The sequence below is a fragment of the Pleurodeles waltl genome, chromosome 8, assembly GCF_031143425.1.
Source record: "Pleurodeles waltl isolate 20211129_DDA chromosome 8, aPleWal1.hap1.20221129, whole genome shotgun sequence".
Classification (NCBI taxonomy): domain Eukaryota; kingdom Metazoa; phylum Chordata; class Amphibia; order Caudata; family Salamandridae; genus Pleurodeles; species Pleurodeles waltl.
In genome coordinates, this window is record NC_090447.1 from 1,258,439,743 (window position 1) to 1,258,461,911 (window position 22,169).

The 22,169-nt window shown below is 45.2% G+C and overlaps 1 protein-coding gene across 3 annotated transcripts in view; it reads left to right on the forward strand.

Annotated features, from left to right (window-relative positions):
• Positions 1-22,169, forward strand: part of HSPH1 (heat shock protein family H (Hsp110) member 1) — a 571,713-nt gene that overhangs the window by 221,822 nt on the left and 327,722 nt on the right. The gene's annotated exons all lie outside the window — the stretch shown is intronic.

Genomic DNA, 22,169 nt, shown 5'->3' on the forward strand with positions numbered 1-22,169 from the left:
TAAGTGCCAACAAGTAAAAATAGTTACACATACCTTGGTATACTCTTCTAATACACATGTCTGCAGTTACATCTTCTCTCTGCCTATAGGTTATCATCCGCAGTAGAGGACATAAATTGCCAGATCACTTTGTTTTTATGACATGTTCCAATATTTTGGCTTTTCTTTCAGCTCCTGATTCATTGTGCGAGTTATTTCACTTCCATGGAAGTAAATCACTAGAACCCATTGCTATGCAACGAAAATCCCTGGCCCGGGAAAGTGATCTGCTATTAAGCAGTCTGATAAGGCTAAATAATTGAAAGTTCCTGGTAGACCAGCCATGGCCCCGTCCTCAACTTCAGTTCAACATTAACAGACTCAGAATGTTTTCCTTTGCAGGTGATTTGTACCACGAGTCTCATGGTATTGCTTCTCAATGTGATTTTTTTGTTTCTGCTTTCTAGTGAGTTCTGTTTTTGCTTTCTAGTGAGTTTTGGACTATTCATTATGGTAAGGGTCCATCACAGTGGAACCCTTCTACTTGCATCATGTGTTGCCTTATATCACATGTGCGTCCTTCTTCCATACAGTGTTGGGCTTGACTGTTAAAAAATTTTATTGGAAGGAGATTTGGTTACTATTTGTATGGCTCTCACCAGGTCACAGATTCAGCTTCAGATTGATTTATTTCCCGCCATCACATTCTGACATGTTTCCATGGCTCTGTGAAGGCTGTGCAACAAAAAGCATTCCTTACACTGGACCGCTGGTTTACCCTCATCTACATGACATTGAGCATGTATCACAAAACCTCAAAAAGGCATTGCTAGCTCGCCTGCAGTAAAGGCAAATCATTTGACGAGCCTGGAACCAGGGTCCATAAGAATGACTCTTGTGAAGGAGACGGTATGGACGACACACTGTTTAGATCTTATTCTTCATATGAAGCCACATGTGCGCCATCAAACGGCTTTAAATAAAAAAAGCTCAAAGTGACAGTTGCTGGGCACGCTTTTTCACGATGCAGCATCAGGTTTAACCAAGACTTAATCTGCATCAGTTGGCCAAATAGAAGCGCTCAGTTCTGAAGACAAACGGGCTAGTCCATCTGGTATCCTGAAAGACCAACAGTAGAAGAGTAACATCTGTGTTTCTTCACATCACTCTAACTCCAGAGAAGGGTCTTTATGGCCTCCACAAATAACCTTCACCAGCACTCCAGACTGAGATGACACCTCAGTGTAGGTGGTATTCACCAAGGGTCTAGCATTGTATGGCTGGCTGACTATGCCATTAGTCATAGCCAAGAGGAACTTTCCTATGGGGTTTGACCTACAAAAGAGCCTCAGCTCCATGGCACGGAAGGGCCCAGAGATGACCATTCCTTCTCCAATGAACCACTTCCAGAAAAGGCTTGCCAGTCAGTGCCAGGCAAATCTCAGCACAAGGTTGCACTCATTCAGCATGAGCACAAGGTTGACCCCGAAGCAAACTTCAGCGCCAATTGCGAAGAGGGTGAGCAAACTGACTTCAAACAAAAAACAAATATTGATCCTGTGATGAGCCATATATTAGCATGACCTCCCTCCACCTTTAAGCAGGCGAAAGATGCGGAGCTTTCCATTGACCATGTTAGGGCATAATCCATCCCTAGAAATTAAGTGGGTGGAAAGGGCACCACCTGTGCCACAGGTTGAAGCTGCAACACCCCCACCACTTCCACAAATGTCCCCATTTCATTAAATGTATACAGATGTTGAGTAGGATATAGTCACAGGGCGACTGCTATGAAGATCCAGACATCATTGGATCGAAAAGAATAAATTCATTAGATCCTTACCCAGTGAAAGCTTCACCACCAGATGATACAGCTGCATTTCAGCAAAGCAGCACAAGATAGCAAGGTACATATGAATGAAGAGTAAGAGGATTACCTCATTGAAACCCTATGAAAGTCATACAGTGCCTCTCAGGTTCATCTGATCTTGAAAACAATGTGCTTATCAGAACTTTAAAGACTATGTGAGTAGGAACAGCCTTATTAGAGAAGAGATTCAAGCTGTAACACAGGACCCAGTATGTTTATGGGACATGCAGTCTCCCCCCCCCCCCACACACACACACAGCAAGGAAAGGAATGCTCAAGCAGGGTACTGGAGAGTGGAGACTTTCTGCTACCAGTAAGCACATTGTTTCATCCGGTGGGAAATAAAGTGGCACTAGGAGCAGCAACGCAGTGGCACATTGCAAGCTCAGTGGCTCTCTTGTCCAGGTATGACAGGGATCGGTGGGAGGAGATGGAGGCAATCGTGCAATACCTGCCTGACACCCATAGGAAAAAGAATGAGACAGTGCGGTGTTATAACACACTGGCACAGTGCCTAATACATTGATCCTGGATGCTGTGGATACAGTGTCAAGGTAAGTCAAACCCAGCACACCGCTCAGATGCTATGGATGGCTCAGAGCCTATGGCTTTTGTCTGCAAGTACAACATGAAGCATTAAGGCATTAACGGTAGGTCTTTCATGCATTACAGCATTTCTACACTTGGCTACCCTGCTGCTTCAGGTATTGAATGTACCATTGTCAATATTCCTTAAAACTGCTGACATCTTGCATGCAGCTAGACTAACCTCCATTGTTTTATAACTTGCTGAAATCTGAACTGCTTTTCATCAGATTGGCCATCTGAGAATGCTTTACCTTCAACCTCTAGGTGAATCTGGTCATAACTGTTCTCTAACACTGAAAAGTCCTACTTTATGTTCCACAAGAAATGTGAAAGAGTTCATGAATGGGCTGTAGGTGCATACTTACCAATTGGCAAACATTCACCTACTTGGGATGTCAGCAGTATTCTAGGGGATCTCATAAATAATCTGTTTGTGCTTGTTCGCTAAGGTTCCCTTGTTTCCTCTAAATGCTTATGTGGAAGAGGGTTTTTCTCAGTCCTGCAACTTTGGCAAAACACATTGGAAAAATCCAGGCATTCTAAAGTTTGATAAAGCAAATGTGAATGTATACCAATCCTCGTTTCATGCCTAAAGTGCCCTTGTCATTCCACGCTTCTTTTTCATTTGTTTTTATTGTTTTTCAATCAACATAAATAGAAGAACACACAGCAAGCAAGGGTGTGGTAACATGTCTGGTAAATCAACAAATGCAAAATGAAATTATGTATAATGTGGAGCTGATAGTGCTTTGGGCGTCAGAGGCAATAAACAATTTTATATGATGAGCACCATAAAATGATGTGGCCAGGCATGCCCTCGTAGAGCGAGGTTATGCACATCCTATATTGGCCCAACAAAATCTTTTGGGTGGGGGGCTACCCTAATTCAGGGGGTCGCTGTGTTGTCACTTTGCTCGGGGGTGAGGCCCTTTCCATTGGAGATTCCCAGGAAGTTTCCTCCCCCCGCCCACCTCCCCTGGGTATCCAGTGTGGGACAAGCCATTAATACTCCATCCCATGCCGGAAGTATGTGTATCCTACTCATTCCTTGGATCACCTCCCTCTGAATCACCTCCCTCTTGCAGTCCGCCCACTTAATCACTTCCTTCCATTATCTGTACAGATCTGGGCCCCCAGCCGATTTCCACCCAGCTGTCTGCGAGCAAGGATCAATTCCGGATCTGTGAACCGATCGGTATCCTTGTGAACAGGGCTGCGTCTGTGGAGACCCAGAAGGCACAGCTGGGGAGTAACTTCAAAAAGTCCAAAGTACCACGGATAAGCCTCAAACCGCATCCCATTAGTGGATGATTATGGGGCAAGCCCACACCATGTGGTAGAAGTCTGCATCCTCTAAAGCATAGCAGGGACATGGCGAGAGTGCTCCTGGGAACGTGGTGTGTATTTACTGCAGGTTGAGATATGCTCTGTGCTAAAAATAAAACTGGATTAATGTAAAACGAGCATTCTGCGACATCTTAGGGGTATAGGTCAATGTCCTCTTCAAGGTTGCTTCATCAAATGAATTCTGCCATCCATCGCTGGTGCAACGTAGTCAAGGACCCTACAAAGAAGAGTAACTGCCCTTGTCTTACCCATTTTGAGGAACACATAACGACAACATTCGTCTTCTGAAGGTTCTGCGGACCCAGAGTCCCAACAAGCGCATAACCTGTCAGTCAGTGCTCCCTACAAAAGAAAATGCCCAGCCAGAAGGTCATAGGTTTTGCATCGTTTTAGGAAGGGAGTAAGTTCGCCCTCTTGTATACGTCGTCTAGTATCGTAAATCATGCTTCAGTCCCTGCAAGTAGGCCCGCCCAGTTCTCTGGTGTGGGCCGGAATCTTGCAGTAAGCAAAGGGAGTTTCAAAGTGTGACGGGCTTTGGTGCATGTCCTCTGCAATGCCCTAACCCAGATGTTCCTTGTCATTTTAACCAATATGTCCTTGTTATGTACCATTGACGTTGGAGTAGGTGCCAACAAAATTTGGGTCCGAAGATGCTGGGACGGTATACCAAGTTCTCCATGACCAGAGTGTACCACAGATAGGAGCTCCACCTGGCCACCCATTGTAATTGTGCAGCCAGGTAGTGGAGCTCAAAATCTGGTCTACCATTCTCCCCATGTCCAAGAGAAGCCGCAGCTTCACTAGGGCTATTTGATGCCTAGATGAGCCCTAGTATAGAAAGAACCTCCCAGAGCGCTCCACTTCCAGAGGCTTGAACAAATGAATACAGCTTAGCAATACCACCATTTTCAAGACTGCTATTTGCCCACTCACTGACGGGGTGAGAGTATTCCAAAAGGTGACTGAGCATCTCAGTGTGGTCAGTGCCTTATCATATTTCCCCTTGAATTGCAGTGGTGCAGTTCTATAAATTGCAGCGTCCAAGTATTTAATGGTGGCCTTCTCCCAACGCAGTGGGCCCGTTTGATATAGCGGGAAGGCACTAGATATATGCTAGTTCATGGAAATGCCTGACATCACCCCAAATGTAGAAAGGGCTGCAAGTGGCCCCTCCAGATCAGACTTCTCCCCACGCCTGTACAAGAGCATATAGTCAGCGTACAATGATATATACAGATTGTCTGCCGCTATTTGCAGCCTCCTATAATTGCCTCCCCATCGTGCAGTCAGTGCGAACTGCTCCATTTCCAAAGCAAATAGCAGGGATATGGGGCAGCCCAGTCTAGTACCCGGCCTGACAGGGTAGGTATCTGGACCTGTGCCGTCAACCCGGTGTATAACAGATGCATCCATTTAATCATTTAGAGCCCAAAGCCCATCCCGAACATAGTGGCATAGAGGAAATCCAAGCAGAGGTAGTCAAGTGCCTTGTGAATGTCCACTGAGAGCACTATGGAATCTGGTGGGAAGTGTTCAAGCATGTCCAAACCTTGGACCGGTTGGCTTATACAGGGCATAGTGCTGGGTGGGTACGAACCCCATCTGTTCCCAGTGTATCCCCAATCTCACATAATGCAGAATCCTGTTAGTCAGTAACTTACTCAGGATTTTATAACCCATGTTAAACATAGGGGATGGTAGGACGCTTAGATTCTCAGATCTTTGTTTTTCTTAGGTGAAGGTACTATCACTGCAACGCACAATGATGGTGGAAGCATACCCTGCACAGGTGCCCTGTTCCATCAACTTGGATGTGAGTGCCACTGGGTATTTGGCATAGAATGCTGTGTGGAGCCTGTCTAAACCAGGAACCTTGCCCCATGCCAACTCCTTTGTCGCACCCCTCACTTCCTGAACAGTAATGGCAGCACCTATTTGTTCCACTGTTTCGAGGCTCAGGGCATTTGGAGATGAATCCACTCTATACTGAATCATTGTCCGTCTCTGTGAGTGCCGCACCCACCCCGCACAGTTTACGGTAGTACTGCATAAACACCCCATTAATGTCTACCTGTGAGAACACATCTCAGCACAAATAATCCAGAATCTGAAGTGTTGTGTGCCCCCTGCTTTCCTTCTTGAGGAGCTATGCCAGCATGCCACCTGACTTATCCCTGTCCACATGTGCCCGTGCAATATATTCTCTATAATTGTACTGTTTCAGGCATTCCACCAGGGCAAACAACTTTTCCCTTTCTTCCAGTAGCCAGGTCCTATCTTCTACTGTTTCTCCCAGGTCCGAGGACAGATCTTCCAATATCCTCTCTTGCCACCTAATGTCAGCATGTAGTTGGGTGCGCACACCCAGTTTATTCCACTGCGAACGAGGACGGCGTTCCTGTATTTTCTAACCAGTAATTATGAATTACCTCCCGTAGTGACTCATGAAAAGCTGGATCCTCCAGTATGGCTGAATCCAAGCGCCGCTTTGGAATGCCAGCTCTGCAGGATGATCAAAGGTGCATGCAAAGTTGTGATCGGAGTATGTCCTCGCTAAGTACTCTGCATCCATCACTCGCTCAGTCATTTCATCACAACACAAGATAACATCTAGATGTACATCGAATCTGTGCAGTCCACAGCGGATCAAATAGGTCAGCACTTCCATATTGTGTGATTGTCAGCAGTCCACCAATCCTCCATGCCCAATCCACTGTCGGAAGGATCTTATTTTATGTATTTGGGACGCTGGGAGTGGAGCGAAAGACCTATCCAGGTAAAGATCTGCCATACAATTAAAGCCCCTGCCAATTATTTATGGGAAATGCAGCTCAGCTGTCAGCAAGGTTGTCAGGCTAGTCAGTAAAGCATTTTAGTCAGTGTTTGGGACATACACATTTAGTAGTGCTGTGTCCCTACCATCCAATCTGCCCATTATCAAAACATAGCACCCCTCAAGGTCCTCCATTGCCGTATGAAACTGGAAAGGTACTCCAGGTGTAATCCAGATTAGGGTGCCACGTGCAGATGCAGAGTAGCAGGTTTGGTAAAGTTGCCCCCTCAACGTCTTCCTAAGTGCCCTACCCTCACTGTCAGTTAGGTGGGTCTCCTGCAAAAATGCTATTTGCGCCCCTCTGTTTCATGTATGCGAGCACATTATACTGCTTTGATGGCGTATGTAGCCCCCTCACGTTCTTGGTGATCACTTGGATGCTGTCAAACATTGCTGGGTTAATGTGTGTGGGACTGTGCACAAGGGCTCTTCCTGCCAGTCGCACACCCACAGCACGACTATCACTCCCCACAGCCTCGCCCACCATGTCCACACCCATAAGGGACAAAACATAGCAAAAAACATAACCAACTAAATACCCTCCACACCCTCCCCAGAATGTGACAGATACATCCTGTCCAAACCTATATTTGCAATAACCATAAACTAATGCCCTGTTATAAGGGCCAACAAGTTCAGTTACGAAAAGTTCTTTTGAATGGGGGGTGGGGATGAGACTTGCCAGCCCAAATATTGTGCTCCCAGGTAATATCTAAAAGGGAATACCAAACAGTGCTGGCTCCCCGCCACAATCTGCTCCTTCCCAGCCCCTCCATGTGTAGTGTGGATCAAACAAAGAGAAATCAGCGGACCATGATTACGATATCACAGGCCAAATCCTGTCCACAGAAACTTACAATCCACTAGTTCCACAAGTGGAGATCAAATTAGGTTATCTGCAGTGCAAGGCGTAACTCCGAACAGTGTATGTTCAAGGCCTAGTATCACTGAGCTCGTCGAAGTGAGCTCCCTCCGTTATTGCGATCCTGGGAGTGACGCACCATCTCCAGACCCTATTGAGGCCGCCACCTCCACCTCCCTGGTCAGTTCCATGGCAGCCTGTTGTTTAGTGGGTCTGGGTACCCCACCTTTGCGGGATCACTGCTTCTTTGGTCACTGTGACCCCGGGTGCTCCGAGGGGACTGGTCCTGTTGTCGTGTCATAAAAGTTCCAGCCAGTCCCTTGCCTTTGCAGGGTCAGAGAAGAAGCTTTGTGCCTATTACAAAAGGAAGTCTCTGTCACGGAAATGTAGTGTTCGATGGCATATGTTGCTGCAGATACACATGTTGAGCACAGTCCGTTGCCTGGTGTTGGGCTCGGAGTATTACAAGTTGTTTTTCTTCGAAGAAGTCTTTTTTGGTCACGGGACCGAAGGACTCCTCCCTCTTCGGCTCCATTGCGCATGGGCGTCGACTCCATCTTAGATTGTTTTTTTCCGCTGTCGGGTTCGGACGTGTTCCTTTTCGCTCCGTGTTTCGGTTCGGAAAGTTAGTCAGAATCTCGGAAGAAAGCGTCGGTATTGTTCCGTTCGGTATCGGGATAGTTAGGTACATCGACACCGATCATCGGAAGACTTTGGGGTAGCTTCGATCCCCCATCGGGGCCTGGTCGGCCCGACCGCGTGTGACGCCGAAGCCGATGGAACGGACCCCGTTCCGTTTCTGCCCAAAATGTCACAGTAAGTATCCTTATACAGATCAGCACTTGGTCTGTAACTTGTGCTTGTCCCCCGAGCACAAGGAGGATACCTGTGAGGCCTGTCGAGCCTTCCGGTCCAGAAAAACACTCCGGGACCGAAGAGCCAGGCGTCTACAAATGGCGTCCACGCCGACAAAACAACGTTTCGACGACGAAGAGGAAACATTCTCGGTTCTGGACTCAGAATCCGGAGACTCCGACGTCGAACAACAACAACAAACAGTGAGTAAGACGTCGAAAATAAAGACCATCGAAAAAACAAAAGCCCAGGGGACGCCACTGCCAACAGGCCATGGCTCGACCCATAAAACCGGCGACCCGTCGAAGGCGCCGAAAAAGGGCACGCCCATAGCGAAGACACCCGACTCCGGTCGAGGGACCGCCATGGAGCAACCTCGGAGCCGAGATAGCGGCTCCGAGAAGCAAAAACAAGATGCCGGCACCGAAAAACATCGGCACCGAGACACACTGCCGAAAGCCACAAAAATTCAGTCGGTACCGAAGCCGAAAAAAGATTCTCTCTCGGCGCCGAAAAGTTCCACACCTCCTTCCTACACAGAGGAACAAGGAATAAGTGGCCAGATGCACAGATTTGGACAAGAGCTCCAAAGTGTAGAATCAGACTACACACAAAAGAGACTGTACATCCAACAAGACACAGGGAAGATATCAACCCTTCCCCCAATAATGAGAAAAAGAAGGATCGGATTTCTCAAGGATGACGCACAACCACAAGCCAAAGTGGTTAAAAAAGTCACGCCTCCGCCCTCTCCACCACAACAGGCATCGCCGGCACAAACTCCGCCACAAATGCACTCACCAGCGCAAACTACTATAAGTCAAGATAATCAGGATCAAGACGCTTGGGACTTATACGACACCCCAGTGCCGGACAATGATCCAGATTCATACCCCACAAAGCCGTCACCGCCAGAGGACAGTACCTCATACTCGCAACTGGTGGCTAGGGCAGCAGAATTCCACAATGTCCAACTGCATTCCGATCCTATAGAGGATGATTTTTTATTTAACACCCTCTCGGCTACACATAGCCAATATCAATGTCTCCCAATGCTACCAGGGATGTTACGGCACGCAAAACAAATTTTTGAAGAGCCCGTAAAATCAAGAGCCATCACCCCAAGGGTGGATAAGAAATATAAACCACCACCCACAGACCCAGTGTTTATTACTTCGCAGTTACCACCTGACTCCGTAGTAGTAGGGGCAGCTCGCAAAAGAGCAAATTCCCATACATCTGGCGACGCCCCACCTCCGGACAAAGAAAGCCGAAAATTTGATGCGGCAGGAAAAAGAGTCGCATCACAGGCAGCCAACCAATGGCGCATCGCAAATTCTCAAGCGCTGCTAGCCCGATATGACCGCGCACACTGGGATGAGATGCAACTTCTCATAAAACCATCTTCCCCAGGAATACCAAAAAAGGGCGCAGCAAATAGTTGAAGAGGGACAAACGATCTCGAACAATCAAATCCGCTCTTCAATGGACGCAGCCGATACTGCAGCAAGAACAGTCAACACTGCTGTCACCATAAGGAGACACGCATGGCTCCGCACTTCAGGGTTCAAACCTGAAATCCAGCAGGCTGTCCTTAATATGCCCTTCAACGAAAAACAACTTTTTGGCCTTGAAGTGGACACAGCCATTGAAAAACTTAAAAAGGACACAGACACGGCCAAAGCCATGGGCGCACTCTACTCCCCGCAGAGCAGAGGCTCTTTTAGAAAAACTCCATTTAGAGGGGGGTTTCGTGGCCAACCCACAGACACCACCAGCCAACAAACAAGAACCACACCCTATCAGGGTTCATTCCAAAGGGGAGGTTTCAGGGGATATAGAGGGGGTCAATTCCCAAGGAGTAGGGGAAAATTCCAAACTCCAAAAACACCTCCACCTAAACAGTGACTTTCAAGTCACACAACCCCTTCACTCAACACCAGTGGGGGAAGACTAAGCCAATTCTACCAATCTTGGCAGCAGATTACAACAGACAATTGGGTACTAGCAATAATACAACATGGCTATTGCATAGAATTCCACAAATTCCCACCAAACATCCCTCCAAAAACACGCAAAATGTCACTACAACATTTAGAACTTTTAGGACTAGAAGTTCAAGCACTACTGCAAAAGGATGCAATAGAATTAGTACCAGTACAACAAAAAAACACAAGAGTTTACTCCCTGTACTTTCTAATTCCAAAAAAAGACAAAACATTAAGACCAATATTAGATCTCAGGACACTAAATACCTACATCATATCGGACCACTTTCACATGGTCACACTACAAGACATCATTCCACTGCTCAAACATCAAGATTACATGACCACATTAGACCTAAAAGATGCGTACTTTCATATACCGATACATCCTTCTCACAGAAAGTACCTAAGGTTCGTATTCAAAGGAATACATTACCAATTCAAGGTGTTGCCATTCGGAATAACAACTGCACCAAGAGTATTCACAAAATGTCTAGCAGTAGTAGCAGCACATATCAGGAGACAACAAATACATGTGTTTCCTTACCTAGACGATTGGCTAATCAAGACCAACACAGTAAGAAAGTGCACAAACAACACCACATATGTCATACAAACCCTTCACAAACTGGGTTTCTCCATCAACTATACAAAGTCACACCTCGAACCGTGTCAGACACAACAATATCTAGGGGCAACCATCAACACATCAAAAGGAATTGCCACTCCAAGTCCACAAAGAGTTCAAGCATTCCACAAGGTAATAAGTGCTATGTTTCCAAACCAAAAGATACAAGCAAAATTTGTGCTAAAACTTCTAGGCATGATGTCATCATGCATAGGCATTGTCCCAAACGCAAGACTACACATGCGACCCTTACAGCAGTGCCTAGCATCACAATGGTCACAAGCACAGGGTCAACTTCTAGATCTGGTGTTGGTAGACCGCCAAACATACCTCTCGCTTCTATGGTGGAACAGCAACAATTTAAACAAAGGGCGGACATTTCAGGACCCAGTGCCTCAATACGTTATAACAACAGATGCTTCCATGACAGGGTGGGGAGCACACCTCAATCACCACAGCATTCAAGGACAATGGGACGTACACCAAACAAAATTTCATATAAATTACCTAGAACTGTTAGCAGTATTTCTAGCGTTAAAAGCCTTTCAACCCATAATAACACACAAATACATTCTTGTCAAAACAGACAACATGACAACAATGTATTATTTAAACAAACAAGGAGGAACACACTCAACACAATTGTGTCTCCTAACACAAAAAATATGGCAGTGGGCGATTCACAACCACATTCGCCTAATAGCACAATTTATTCCAGGGATCCAAAACCAACTAGCAGACAACCTTTCGCGAGATCACCAACAAGTCCATGAATGGGAAATTCACCCCCAAGTTCTGAACAATTACTTTCAAATTTGGGGAACACCCCAGATAGATTTGTTCGCAACAAAAGAAAACGCAAAATGCCAAAACTTCGCATCCAGGTACCGACACCGCGAATCACAAGGCAATGCTCTATGGATGAGTTGGTCAGGGATATTTGCATACGCTTTTCCCCCTCTCCCTCTCCTTCCATATCTAGTAAACAAATTGAGTCAAAACCAACTCAAACTCATACTGATAGCACCCACATGGGCAAGACAACCTTTGTATACAACTCTACTAGACCTTTCACTAGTACCGCATGTCAAACTACCCAACAGACCAGATCTGTTAACACAACACAAACAACAGATCAGGCATCCAAACCCAGCATCATTGAATCTAGCAATTTGGCTCCTGAAATCCTAGAATTCTGACACTTAGACCTCACACAAGAATGTATGGAGGTCATAAAACAAGCTAGAAAAGCTTCCACTAGACACTGCTATGCATCTAAGTGGAAAAGATTTGTTTGCTACTGCCATACCAATCAAATCCAACCATTGCATGCCTCTACAAAGGACATAGTGGGATACTTACTACATTTGCAAAAAGCAACCCTCGCTTATTCATCTATAAAAATACACCTCGCAGCAATATCTGCTTACCTACAAACTACTCATTCATCGTCTCTATTTAGAATACCAGTTATTAAAGCATTCATGGAAGGGCTAAAAAGAATTATACCACCAAGAACACCACCAGTTCCTTCATGGAACCTTAACATCGTCTTAACAAGACTCATGGGTCCACCTTTTGAACCCATGCATTCCTGTGAAATGCAATATTTAACGTGGAAAGTCGCATTTCTCATTGCAATCACATCCCTCAGAAGAGTAAGTGAAATACAGGCATTTACCATACAAGAACCATTTATTCAAATACACAAAAATAAAATAGTTCTAAGAACAAATCCAAAATTTCTACCAAAAGTAATCTCACCATTCCATTTAAATCAAACAGTAGAATTACCAGTGTTCTTCCCACAGCCAGATTCCGTGGTGAAAGGGCACTACATACATTAGACATCAAAAGAGCACTAATGTACTACATTGACAGAACAAAGTTAATCAGGAAAACAAAACAACTGTTCATAGCTTTTCAAAAACCACACATAGGAAATCCAATCTCTAAACAAGGCATTGCTAGATGGATAGTCAGATGTATTCAAACATGCTATCTTAAAGCCAAGAGAGAATTGCCTAGTACACCAAAGGCACACTCAACCAGAAAGAAAGGTGCTACAATGGCCTTTCTAGGAAACATTCCTATGAGCGAAATATGTAAGGCTGCAACCTGGTCTACGCCTCATACATTTACTAAACACTACTGTGTAGATGTACTAAATGCACAACAAGCTACAGTGGGCCAAGCTGTACTAAGAACATTATTCCAAACTACTTCAACTCCTACAGGCTAAACCACCGCTTTTAGGGGAGGTAACTGCTTTATAGTCTATGCTCAACATGTGTATCTGCAGCAACATATGCCATCGAACTGAAAATGTCACTTACCCAGTGTACATCTGTTCGTGGCATTAGTCGCTGCAGATTCACATGTGCCCTCCCGCCTCCCCGGGAAGCCTGTAGCAGTTTAGAAGTAAATCTTAAATCTTAAACATTTGTACATTTGTAAATAATTATTATAAACTTTTTATGTACATACGTATTCACTCCATTGCATGGGCACTATTTATAGCAAACAACTCCAGCCTCACCCTCTGCGGGGAAAACAATCTAAGATGGAGTCGACGCCCATGCGCAATGGAGCCGAAGAGGGAGGAGTCCTTTGGTCCCGTGACCAAAAAAGACTTCTTCGAAGAAAAACAACTTGTAATACTCCGAGCCCAACACCAGGCAGTGGACTGTGCTCAACATGTGAATCTGCAGCGACTAATGCCACGAACAGATGTACACTGGGTAAGTGACATTTTCAATCCGGGCTATCACTGTATGGGCTGGAGCACCTGTGTGCATTCTAGCGCATAGAAATGGATTAAACCCTCCAGAGCCACAACCTCCTGTAGCCAGTCCTCGAGGAATCTAAGCATGGACTCACCCTCCACTTTTTCAGGAAAGCCGACAATCCTGATAATGTTACAATGTGCTCTCCTCTCCTGGTATTCAATCCTGGGCTAAAGTCGGCGAGTGCGTATCTTCAGATTGGTGATGTGGTGATCCATGTTCGCTGATGCTTTTATCCAGGTCTCAAGGGTAGACACCTGCACCAACACTTTTTTTAAAAAAATTTTAAATCCTCCCTGATAAGGCTTAACTCTACTGCTATTACATTGATCTTGCCGTCCAGTCGCTCCCCAGAGGTGTCACTTGCCATCATCAGTTATCAAGCTTGTCATCGAGTAAAATGGCCATGCCGTCCTTGGTGACCTGCTTAATCCCTCTTGGGAGACTCCTGTTGAGGTGTTGTTCTTTAGTCTCTGTGACCGCCCTATGTTACAGTGGGATAAAGGGAGGTAGTCTGCCACTAACAGCTGCGGTCAGAGTATAACCACACTTGGCGCCATCACAGTTTAGATATTAAGGTAAAAGGCAGCAGGGAAAAGGTGCGGTCCTCTTGAGGGTGCTTTTTATCTTATGTAATCAGGATTGTCCACTCCTATCCTGCGTTCTTCCAGCTCCCTCCTAAATCCTGCATGCGACCCGGGCCCACATCTACTCCACACGGACAGATAAGGTAGTTGTGGATCAACTTCTACCTCCCTTGTGTAGCAAGCAACCTGCCTGTACCCTCCAGCTAGCGTATCACTCCCCTACAGTCCACCCTCCCGCACATGGAGCAGACTCCTCACCACCTGTGTTGGAGCTGCGGCCAATGTAGTGAGGGCAGTGAGTGCGGAGGGCGCCGCCTTATGCAACTTAACTCTGTGATGTGGGTGGTGCACGTAAAAGGGAGGAAGGGCGAGCTACAGCCCTCACTAAAAGCAATCTCCCTGCTGTCCACTTAGATAATGTGGCCGAGACGGTGGCAGCACGGAGAGCTGCAGGAGCCTCTTTGTTCACATAGGAGCTACCGCCTTAGTTCGGCAGGTGACTCCAATCACCCCAGGAGCATTGCGCTCTTCGGGCCACCTAGTTGGATGTGCCCCTGGATCTGTAGCAGTCAGAGCCCTTCCTGCGAGCTGTTTTGGGCAGGTGTAGGGGCCAGGGATGTGCGACACGGCTGGGGAGCTCTTGGGCGGAGCTGCCTACACCATGGCGGTAAGCTCCTTGTCGTTCCACCATAATGAGACAATTAACGTTCGGTGGCATATGTGGTTGTAGAGACACATGCTATGCATTATCCTGACATCAAGGTTTGGGTCCAGAATGTTACAAGTTATTTTTCTTAGAAGATGTTTTTCAAATCACAGGATCGAGTTACTCCTCCCTCTCGGTGCTACTGCGCATGGGCATCCAGTCCTTTGTTAGATTCTTTCCTCTCCCCCGTCTGGTTGGGACGTGTAATTCTTCGCTCTATCTTCAAGTTGCTCTGGTCCGAGTCTTTACATCCAGCTTTTCTGTTTGCTGATGGTTGTACTTTAAATTGTTTTTTCTGACTCCCACATCGACTGTTTCTCACTTGTCGGTTCCAGCTTTTTACCGTATGCCCTTTGGGCCAAAGGCCCTTTGGACTGTTAGGCTTTGATACCTTTGGCACCAAAGAGAATGTGAGCCGGATGGAGCTGACACCATTTGGTTCTGCCCTAGGTGCCATTTGAAGTATCCTTACACCGATCGTCAGTGGGTGTTTAACTTGTGCCTCTCACTGGACCATCAAGAGGCTACCTGGTGAGGCATATGTTGATCATTCCAGTCCAAGAAGACACTCCGAGAATGACTAGCTCATAGGCTAGAGATGACGTGCAGATCGCCAGGAGACATGTGGGTGCAGGACCAGGTCAGCAGTGCAGCACCGGAGATGAAGAGGAGTTCCTGAAGTGATGCAGATGGTGTCCCACGTCGGCTGTCGGTTGCAGTTGGTCAGTGGTGCAGGAAGAACACCAACAAGCCTTGGCAAATGCAGAAGACTGAAAAGAAGTGTTGCAGGGCTGGAGAGGACCAGGGGACTCGACCCAAGGAGGGCAGTCCGGGGTGACCCTCTGCTGTCTAGAGAGTCACATGAAGAGGGGGCAGCCCACTGGCAGCACAGCAGTCGCAGTGAGGCCTGCTCAGCACTCCTGTAAAGGAGTCCCACGTCACTGGAGCAGCAGAGTGGAGACTGTACTTGGCAGAAAGAAGTGCTGGGGCTACACAAAGCCTAAACATCCCTTGGAGGAGGAGAAAGCAAGCCTTGGAGTCTCAGTGCACCGGGGTACCTCCCTGCAAGGAGAGACAAGGGCTTACAGTCTCCCAAGATGCACAGCTGGCAGAGAGGACCAAGGGGACCACTCCAGACCACCAAACAAAGCTAAAAAAAGGACTCGATGCCCATGCGCAGTATCAACGAGAGGGAGGAGTCACTCGATTCCCGTGTCTCAAAAAACATCTTCTTTGAAGAAAAACAGATTGTAACACTCTGGATCCAACACGAAATAGCAGGATAATGCAAAGCATGTGAATCTACAGCAGTACATGTCAAGAACAGATGTCTACTGGTTAAGTAACATTTTTCTTTCTTTACTCAGCTGTCTAGTCCTCCAAAATGAGCTATATGTTCTTTTTGATCTTTAACAATGCCTAAGTTCGACATTGAAAGAACAAAGGATGTGGAAGTCAGATCAGCTTTTCTTATGGAAACCCCAACAGATGTTGGCCGATCTTAAACCAGAACATTGTTAGCTGAATCACAACTTGCAGATTCTTTGCAATGTCAAGGTTGAATGGCCTTTTAAACATATAATGGGTGTCATTCCACCAGAGGCATTGCTTTATCTTCACTTTTTGCTTGTGTGCCCAGGAAGGACATTTGTATGGCAGCAAAATGGGTTTCCACTCAGAAGTTCACAAAGAATAATTATTCTCAGTATTGAGTCACAAAATGAGTCTGCCATGAAATAAGTGGTGTTCTAAGCCTGTTCCACTCACTTGAGCCTCATTTCCACCTGTTTGTACTTATACTAATTATAATACTTCTTTGGAACTTGTAATGTGAATCTATGGAAAATCCAAATGCTGGAGAAAAAAAGTTAGTACTCTCTTAGGGGACCTCCGCTGATAATCAGAAGCAGTGAATAATAACACCTATCTGTGTGGGACCCTGAAGCACTTCTTTCAATATCACATTTTTACATGGTTTGTCTGACTTCGGAAGGATTAGGAGGTACATGTGACAAAAAATGTAAAATGTATTTACTTAAAAAAAATAATAATAATTGAAGCGATACCACTATTTGCTTTTATTTAACGTGAATGATAAGGAAGTATAGGGCAATGTCACTGTACAAGCTGCATTATTGAAACAACGAAATTAGAACACTCCAGGCCACGATTCACAAAGGTAGACAAAGTCGAAGTTTAGATCTAAAGTCAAACATTTCTTGTCTTAAAGTTAGACTTTTCATCTAAGTTTAGATTTTTGTTATAATTTTAGGCCAAAAGTATATACCTACACCAAAAGTCTAACTTTACTATAAGTAAAGGTAGACTGTAGGTCTAAATTTAAACTTTTGATCTAAACGTGATCTAAGTATACCTTTGTGAATCTGGCCTTGTACATTTAAGGGCACCCTGACCTCCAGTGTCAAGCCCTGAAAGTGGCAGTATGCAGTTTTTTGTTTTTCTTGTTTTTTTTTCCTGGCTCCTGCTGACAGGATCCTGATGCAAAGCCCTGTCCTTTTAAGTCTTTTTCACTCAAAATTTTCACCAAAACCATTTTAAAGTGGTTCACTTGATGTCCTTTAGGGTGAAAAGGATTTTCTGATATTTTACTGTAGGAAATATTTATTTTTTATCAAATGGCATCGCTTCCTGCGAAATGCCCGGAATGTAGCTGGAATTGGCAAAAATAAACCCACATAGGATCTATGCCCTTTGTTTGCCTGATTCACGTGATCCTGAGATGTCGTCCCTGTAGTACCCTCTCCAGACATACCTAGAGAGAGAGAATATTTGCATGGCCAAGAGGAGCGACGGAGAACACAAGATTCCCTGGTTAGAGAAATATCTGAGAGGTGAGGAGAGACTTTTCCCTCTACCAGTGCCCCAATCTCGCACTCTGTGGACTTCGCAGGGTGAGATCTAAAAGGAGAAGATCGGGGAGGCACAACATCATTAACGTCAATGAGGTACATTATCTACTTGCTTGTCGTCAAGGCCTGGTTCGCAAACACTCAGTGTTGAAGATGGGTAGGAGACTGTTTATATTGAGAGGAACTTTGACATTGAGATATATTTCTACTAAGCAGAAGACGGTGGCGAAATGATTTGTGCATGAAACATTTCAGACTCCCATCAGAATTTAATTGAGTTCTCCAGAGCCTGCTCTCCAGACTGGCTTCTCCAGTCCTCTTATCAGATTCTTCTTCACGTCACATGCTTTGTATACCACCCCCTCAAGCTCCTGCATATTGTCCTCTTCCTGTACAACTGGTAACTCCAGTGGTAACCCCTCCATCGAATCTGTCAGCTGTGCCTTCTCAGCCACTACTGTCACCTGCACCAGTGGCACCTCCACTAAGTCACTCTAGATCTTGATCACGTCATGCCAGAGTTTGCAACAGATGTAGGTCTGATTCAAGGTCAGGACCCCACTGTCATTACCAATCAAGATCTCTGAGACAACCACATTCAAGATTAAGACTGGATTCTCCATCGTGAATGAGGTCAAAATTACATCACTCAACAACTTCTCCAGATCGCTAATCCCCTATGTTGACACTTGCCACTAGTGAAGATCTCTCCTGTTGACGATATTAATACCTTCCAGGAGGTTCTTATTATGGATTCCAACAAATTAAATACCACCTTATTAACTACCACAGCCACCACATAACTGATCGTTGAGGCACTGCACCAATGGTTTGTCTCCAGATCATTGTTACCTGTGGTTCTAGGTCTCATAGAACTAGCCATGAGTTTGTTCCTGAATCCAGAATCAATCAAAGCTGCACTATCCCACCTACAAAAAAGTACAGGCCACTAGATCCATGGTTGCCAACATCTGGTCCGGGGACCCTTGGGGGTCCGCGAAGCCTCCTCATGGGGTCCGCGACTGCTTGGAAAAATAAATAATATTAACAGATTAGGTCCCCAGCTTTCAGTAATTACTCAGTGGGGGGTGGGGGGGATTCCCGGATTCCAATAATGATTCAATGGGGGGTCTCCGGTACCAGTAATGATAGAGTGGGGGTCCACTGAAGTCAAAAGGTTGGGAACCACTGCACTAGATCATGATTCTTTTTTTCTCTGTATGGATCACACACTGGACGTCATGCCACAGCTTTCTCTGTTATTGATCCCCCCGGTAAAGAAGCTAGATTCTGTGGGCAGAATAGTATGTGGCTCTTGCACTATTACTATAAAGGCAACAAGCGTGTCTGTCCTTCTTGGAAGGTATGACATGTCACTTTGGGGTTGTATTCAGCAGTTTTTCCAAGACCTTTCCAGAGACGGACTTCAAGATTTCCAAGAAATTGTCAACGAGGGCATGATAATATCCAACCAGATTATCAGCACTGCAGTGAAAACTTTAATCCTAGCAGCTCACGGATACTGTCATGGTTTAGGTTTATGCCACTCATGCTGGCTAAGACACACTAGGCTGAAGCTCAACACCAGCTCTTAATCCTCCCTTTTTAAATGGAGATTTCCCCTGATGGAGATCTGGGATTACAGGTAAGAAACCATTTAGTACCTGTAATAACAGTTCTGCATTGATATTTTTTAGATTCACTTGTGACCTGCTGACTCCTATGTATTAATGTAGCTCCAAATCATTAATCTTGGTGAACTTCGGAAAGCTGAAAGTTGAAGTCTCAGTGGGTTGTTGGTCTCAGTCGATCGATCTGGTTAGCCAAAGTTTGGGTCATAAAATGAGGTGGATGTGCTACGAATGCTTTAGACTGTGTCATTGTTACTTAAGGGTGCACGTGCACTGCTATGTTAAAATTGACTACCGTCAGTTCCCAGCCTGTTGACTGGGAATAATTACACGTATTGGCGAACTTCAGTTACAGGTATTTAACTTTTTTTTAGCAATTTAAGTACAGCATGGAATCTATTACATTTCCTTTGGCCAAGTGTTTTCTTTTATCAGATTTGCCTCTTGGGTGATACAGAATGTTAGCCAGCACCCTGCACAGTGTAGTATTGCCCCTGCCAGAGCTCCAGTAAGCAACTTCCTCTACACGTTTGAGTGTCGTCAGTCAGTTGGAATTTCAGAGATCCCTGGCATTCTAGAAGGCAGGCCATACCGCCTAAAAGCTCAGCTGCTGTGGTAATTGTTTTCATGAGCAGTGACAGGGCAGTTCGTTTAATAGTGTTTACATCTTTCATCCACCGACAGTAGTCCTGAAAGCATTTTTTTCTGGACTTTACACCGCATATGCATTTGTGCTGTAGGGATGGTGCTCACAGTTCGAAGTTCTTACTGCAAGAGCTGAAAACGAAATGGCATTTTGCCTGCACTTTTTTTAAAGTTTTTTTTTTAAAGATATGGCATACTGAAGTGTATCCTGCAGTAACTGATTACTGCAGGATTTACATCCTCATTTTTCATATTAAAAGAAAAAACTTGGCCTGTACGTGCATAACCTCACATAAAAGCAGTAAAATACAATCTGAAGATGGCATGCTTTTTCTGTTTCTATTCATGCCCAGTAAAGAAGCTAAAACTTTTTTTTATTTTTTGAGTTCAGGCATTAGTTGTTACTTTGATGCACAGCATGTGAACCTACACTAGCTTAAAACCGACACAACAGTTTGCAAAGCAAACAAGTCTTGGTTCAGAAAGTCACCCAGCAAGGCAGTGGGCACAAATGACTGGCAGTCTTTCAATGGGTTCACTTTTAAAGAAAACATTCCAAGATTGCTGTTGATGCACACCCATGCATCTTGACACGCGCAATTCTGTACAATGACACTTGTGTTTGCCTGCATCATGATATGTGGTGGCTTTTTATAATTTATTGTTCTAACTTGATGGCTGCTGTGTTACAATTGTAAATTACAGTGTGGAAAAAGTCAAAATGAAATTCAGGTGATGAGTCAAAAGGAAAACGAGTAGCCCAGCAGCACCTTCGAGCAGCCAGGCCCTTCATAAAAATCAATAAATAATGTAAATATTTTGACATCGCCAGTGGGATGAGAAGATGGACAGTTGGGGGGAGTGAAGAGTATATGAACATGGAGGGGGAATAAAGAAGAGAAATGGAGAGAGGGATCACTTTTATGGCTCCAGGTAGGTGAATGACAATATTCCAGTGGGCAAGGCATGGATCGCTGTGCACATAAGGGTCAAATGGGGTCATTCCTTCTTGCATGTGGCAATTTAGCACACTATTCTGGCTGTATGGCAGGATGCTGCTTAAGAACTGTTATGTAAGTAGTCTCAGATACTGAGGCACTGCCTCTGCTTTGATTATGACTAGCTGTTTTGAGGTATCGGAATGTTTTGATTATGTGAATGGAGCAGCGTGTGAAGGGGAAAGCTACGCAGGGGTGAGGAAATATATTCCACTGGACACTTGACAGATGCTCTCTAGCAAAATCATTAAATACCCCACAGAGGATAAGCCATTTAGTCCTTCAAAGGCTGAATTCAGGACTCGCTGCTTGCATTTTCCACCTATCCTTTACTGAAGTCTGCAAGTTTGTCTGGGTCAGGACAGTAGCCAGAATGAACATACCCCAACCTTAAAGGAGAAAAGGAGAGGGAGGGTTAACATGCACTACCATGTGTTCAGTACCAAAGAACTAGTCCCTCAGTTATGAAGCAAAAGGGTACAATATAACCAGTCAGAACACAGTGAGATCTGAATGCTTTCCAATGTGACAAACACAAAAATAGAAAGCAAAGCCAGTTACTTAAGAGCATACAGCTTAGATAGACAGCAAAAACATCAAGTTGTTAGCCGAAGGCTGACCCAGATACCTTGTTAAGTATATTTTATGTCTTAGAAACAATATTCCTGACCACAGATAGCAAAAGCTCTCTGTATCTGAAAACTAAAAATGTACTACAGGTAAATAACGTGTTATCCAGTATTGGATCTTTCATAAATTCACATGCTTGAATCATCCCCGTCGTCGAAGTGGGAGTCCCACGGTACATAAAATAGCAATAAATAAGAAATATTTTTTTTTTTGCCATAGGCTATAATGGAGCCAGCAATTGCTCACATAGCCTATCCATGTCCTTTTGTGAAAGGACCCAAACCTGCCTGCTGTCCAATCAGGCACCAGCACCCTCTAGAACCTTCTCCAGAGAAGCTCCCTTCCTCCGATTTTCTACCGCACGTC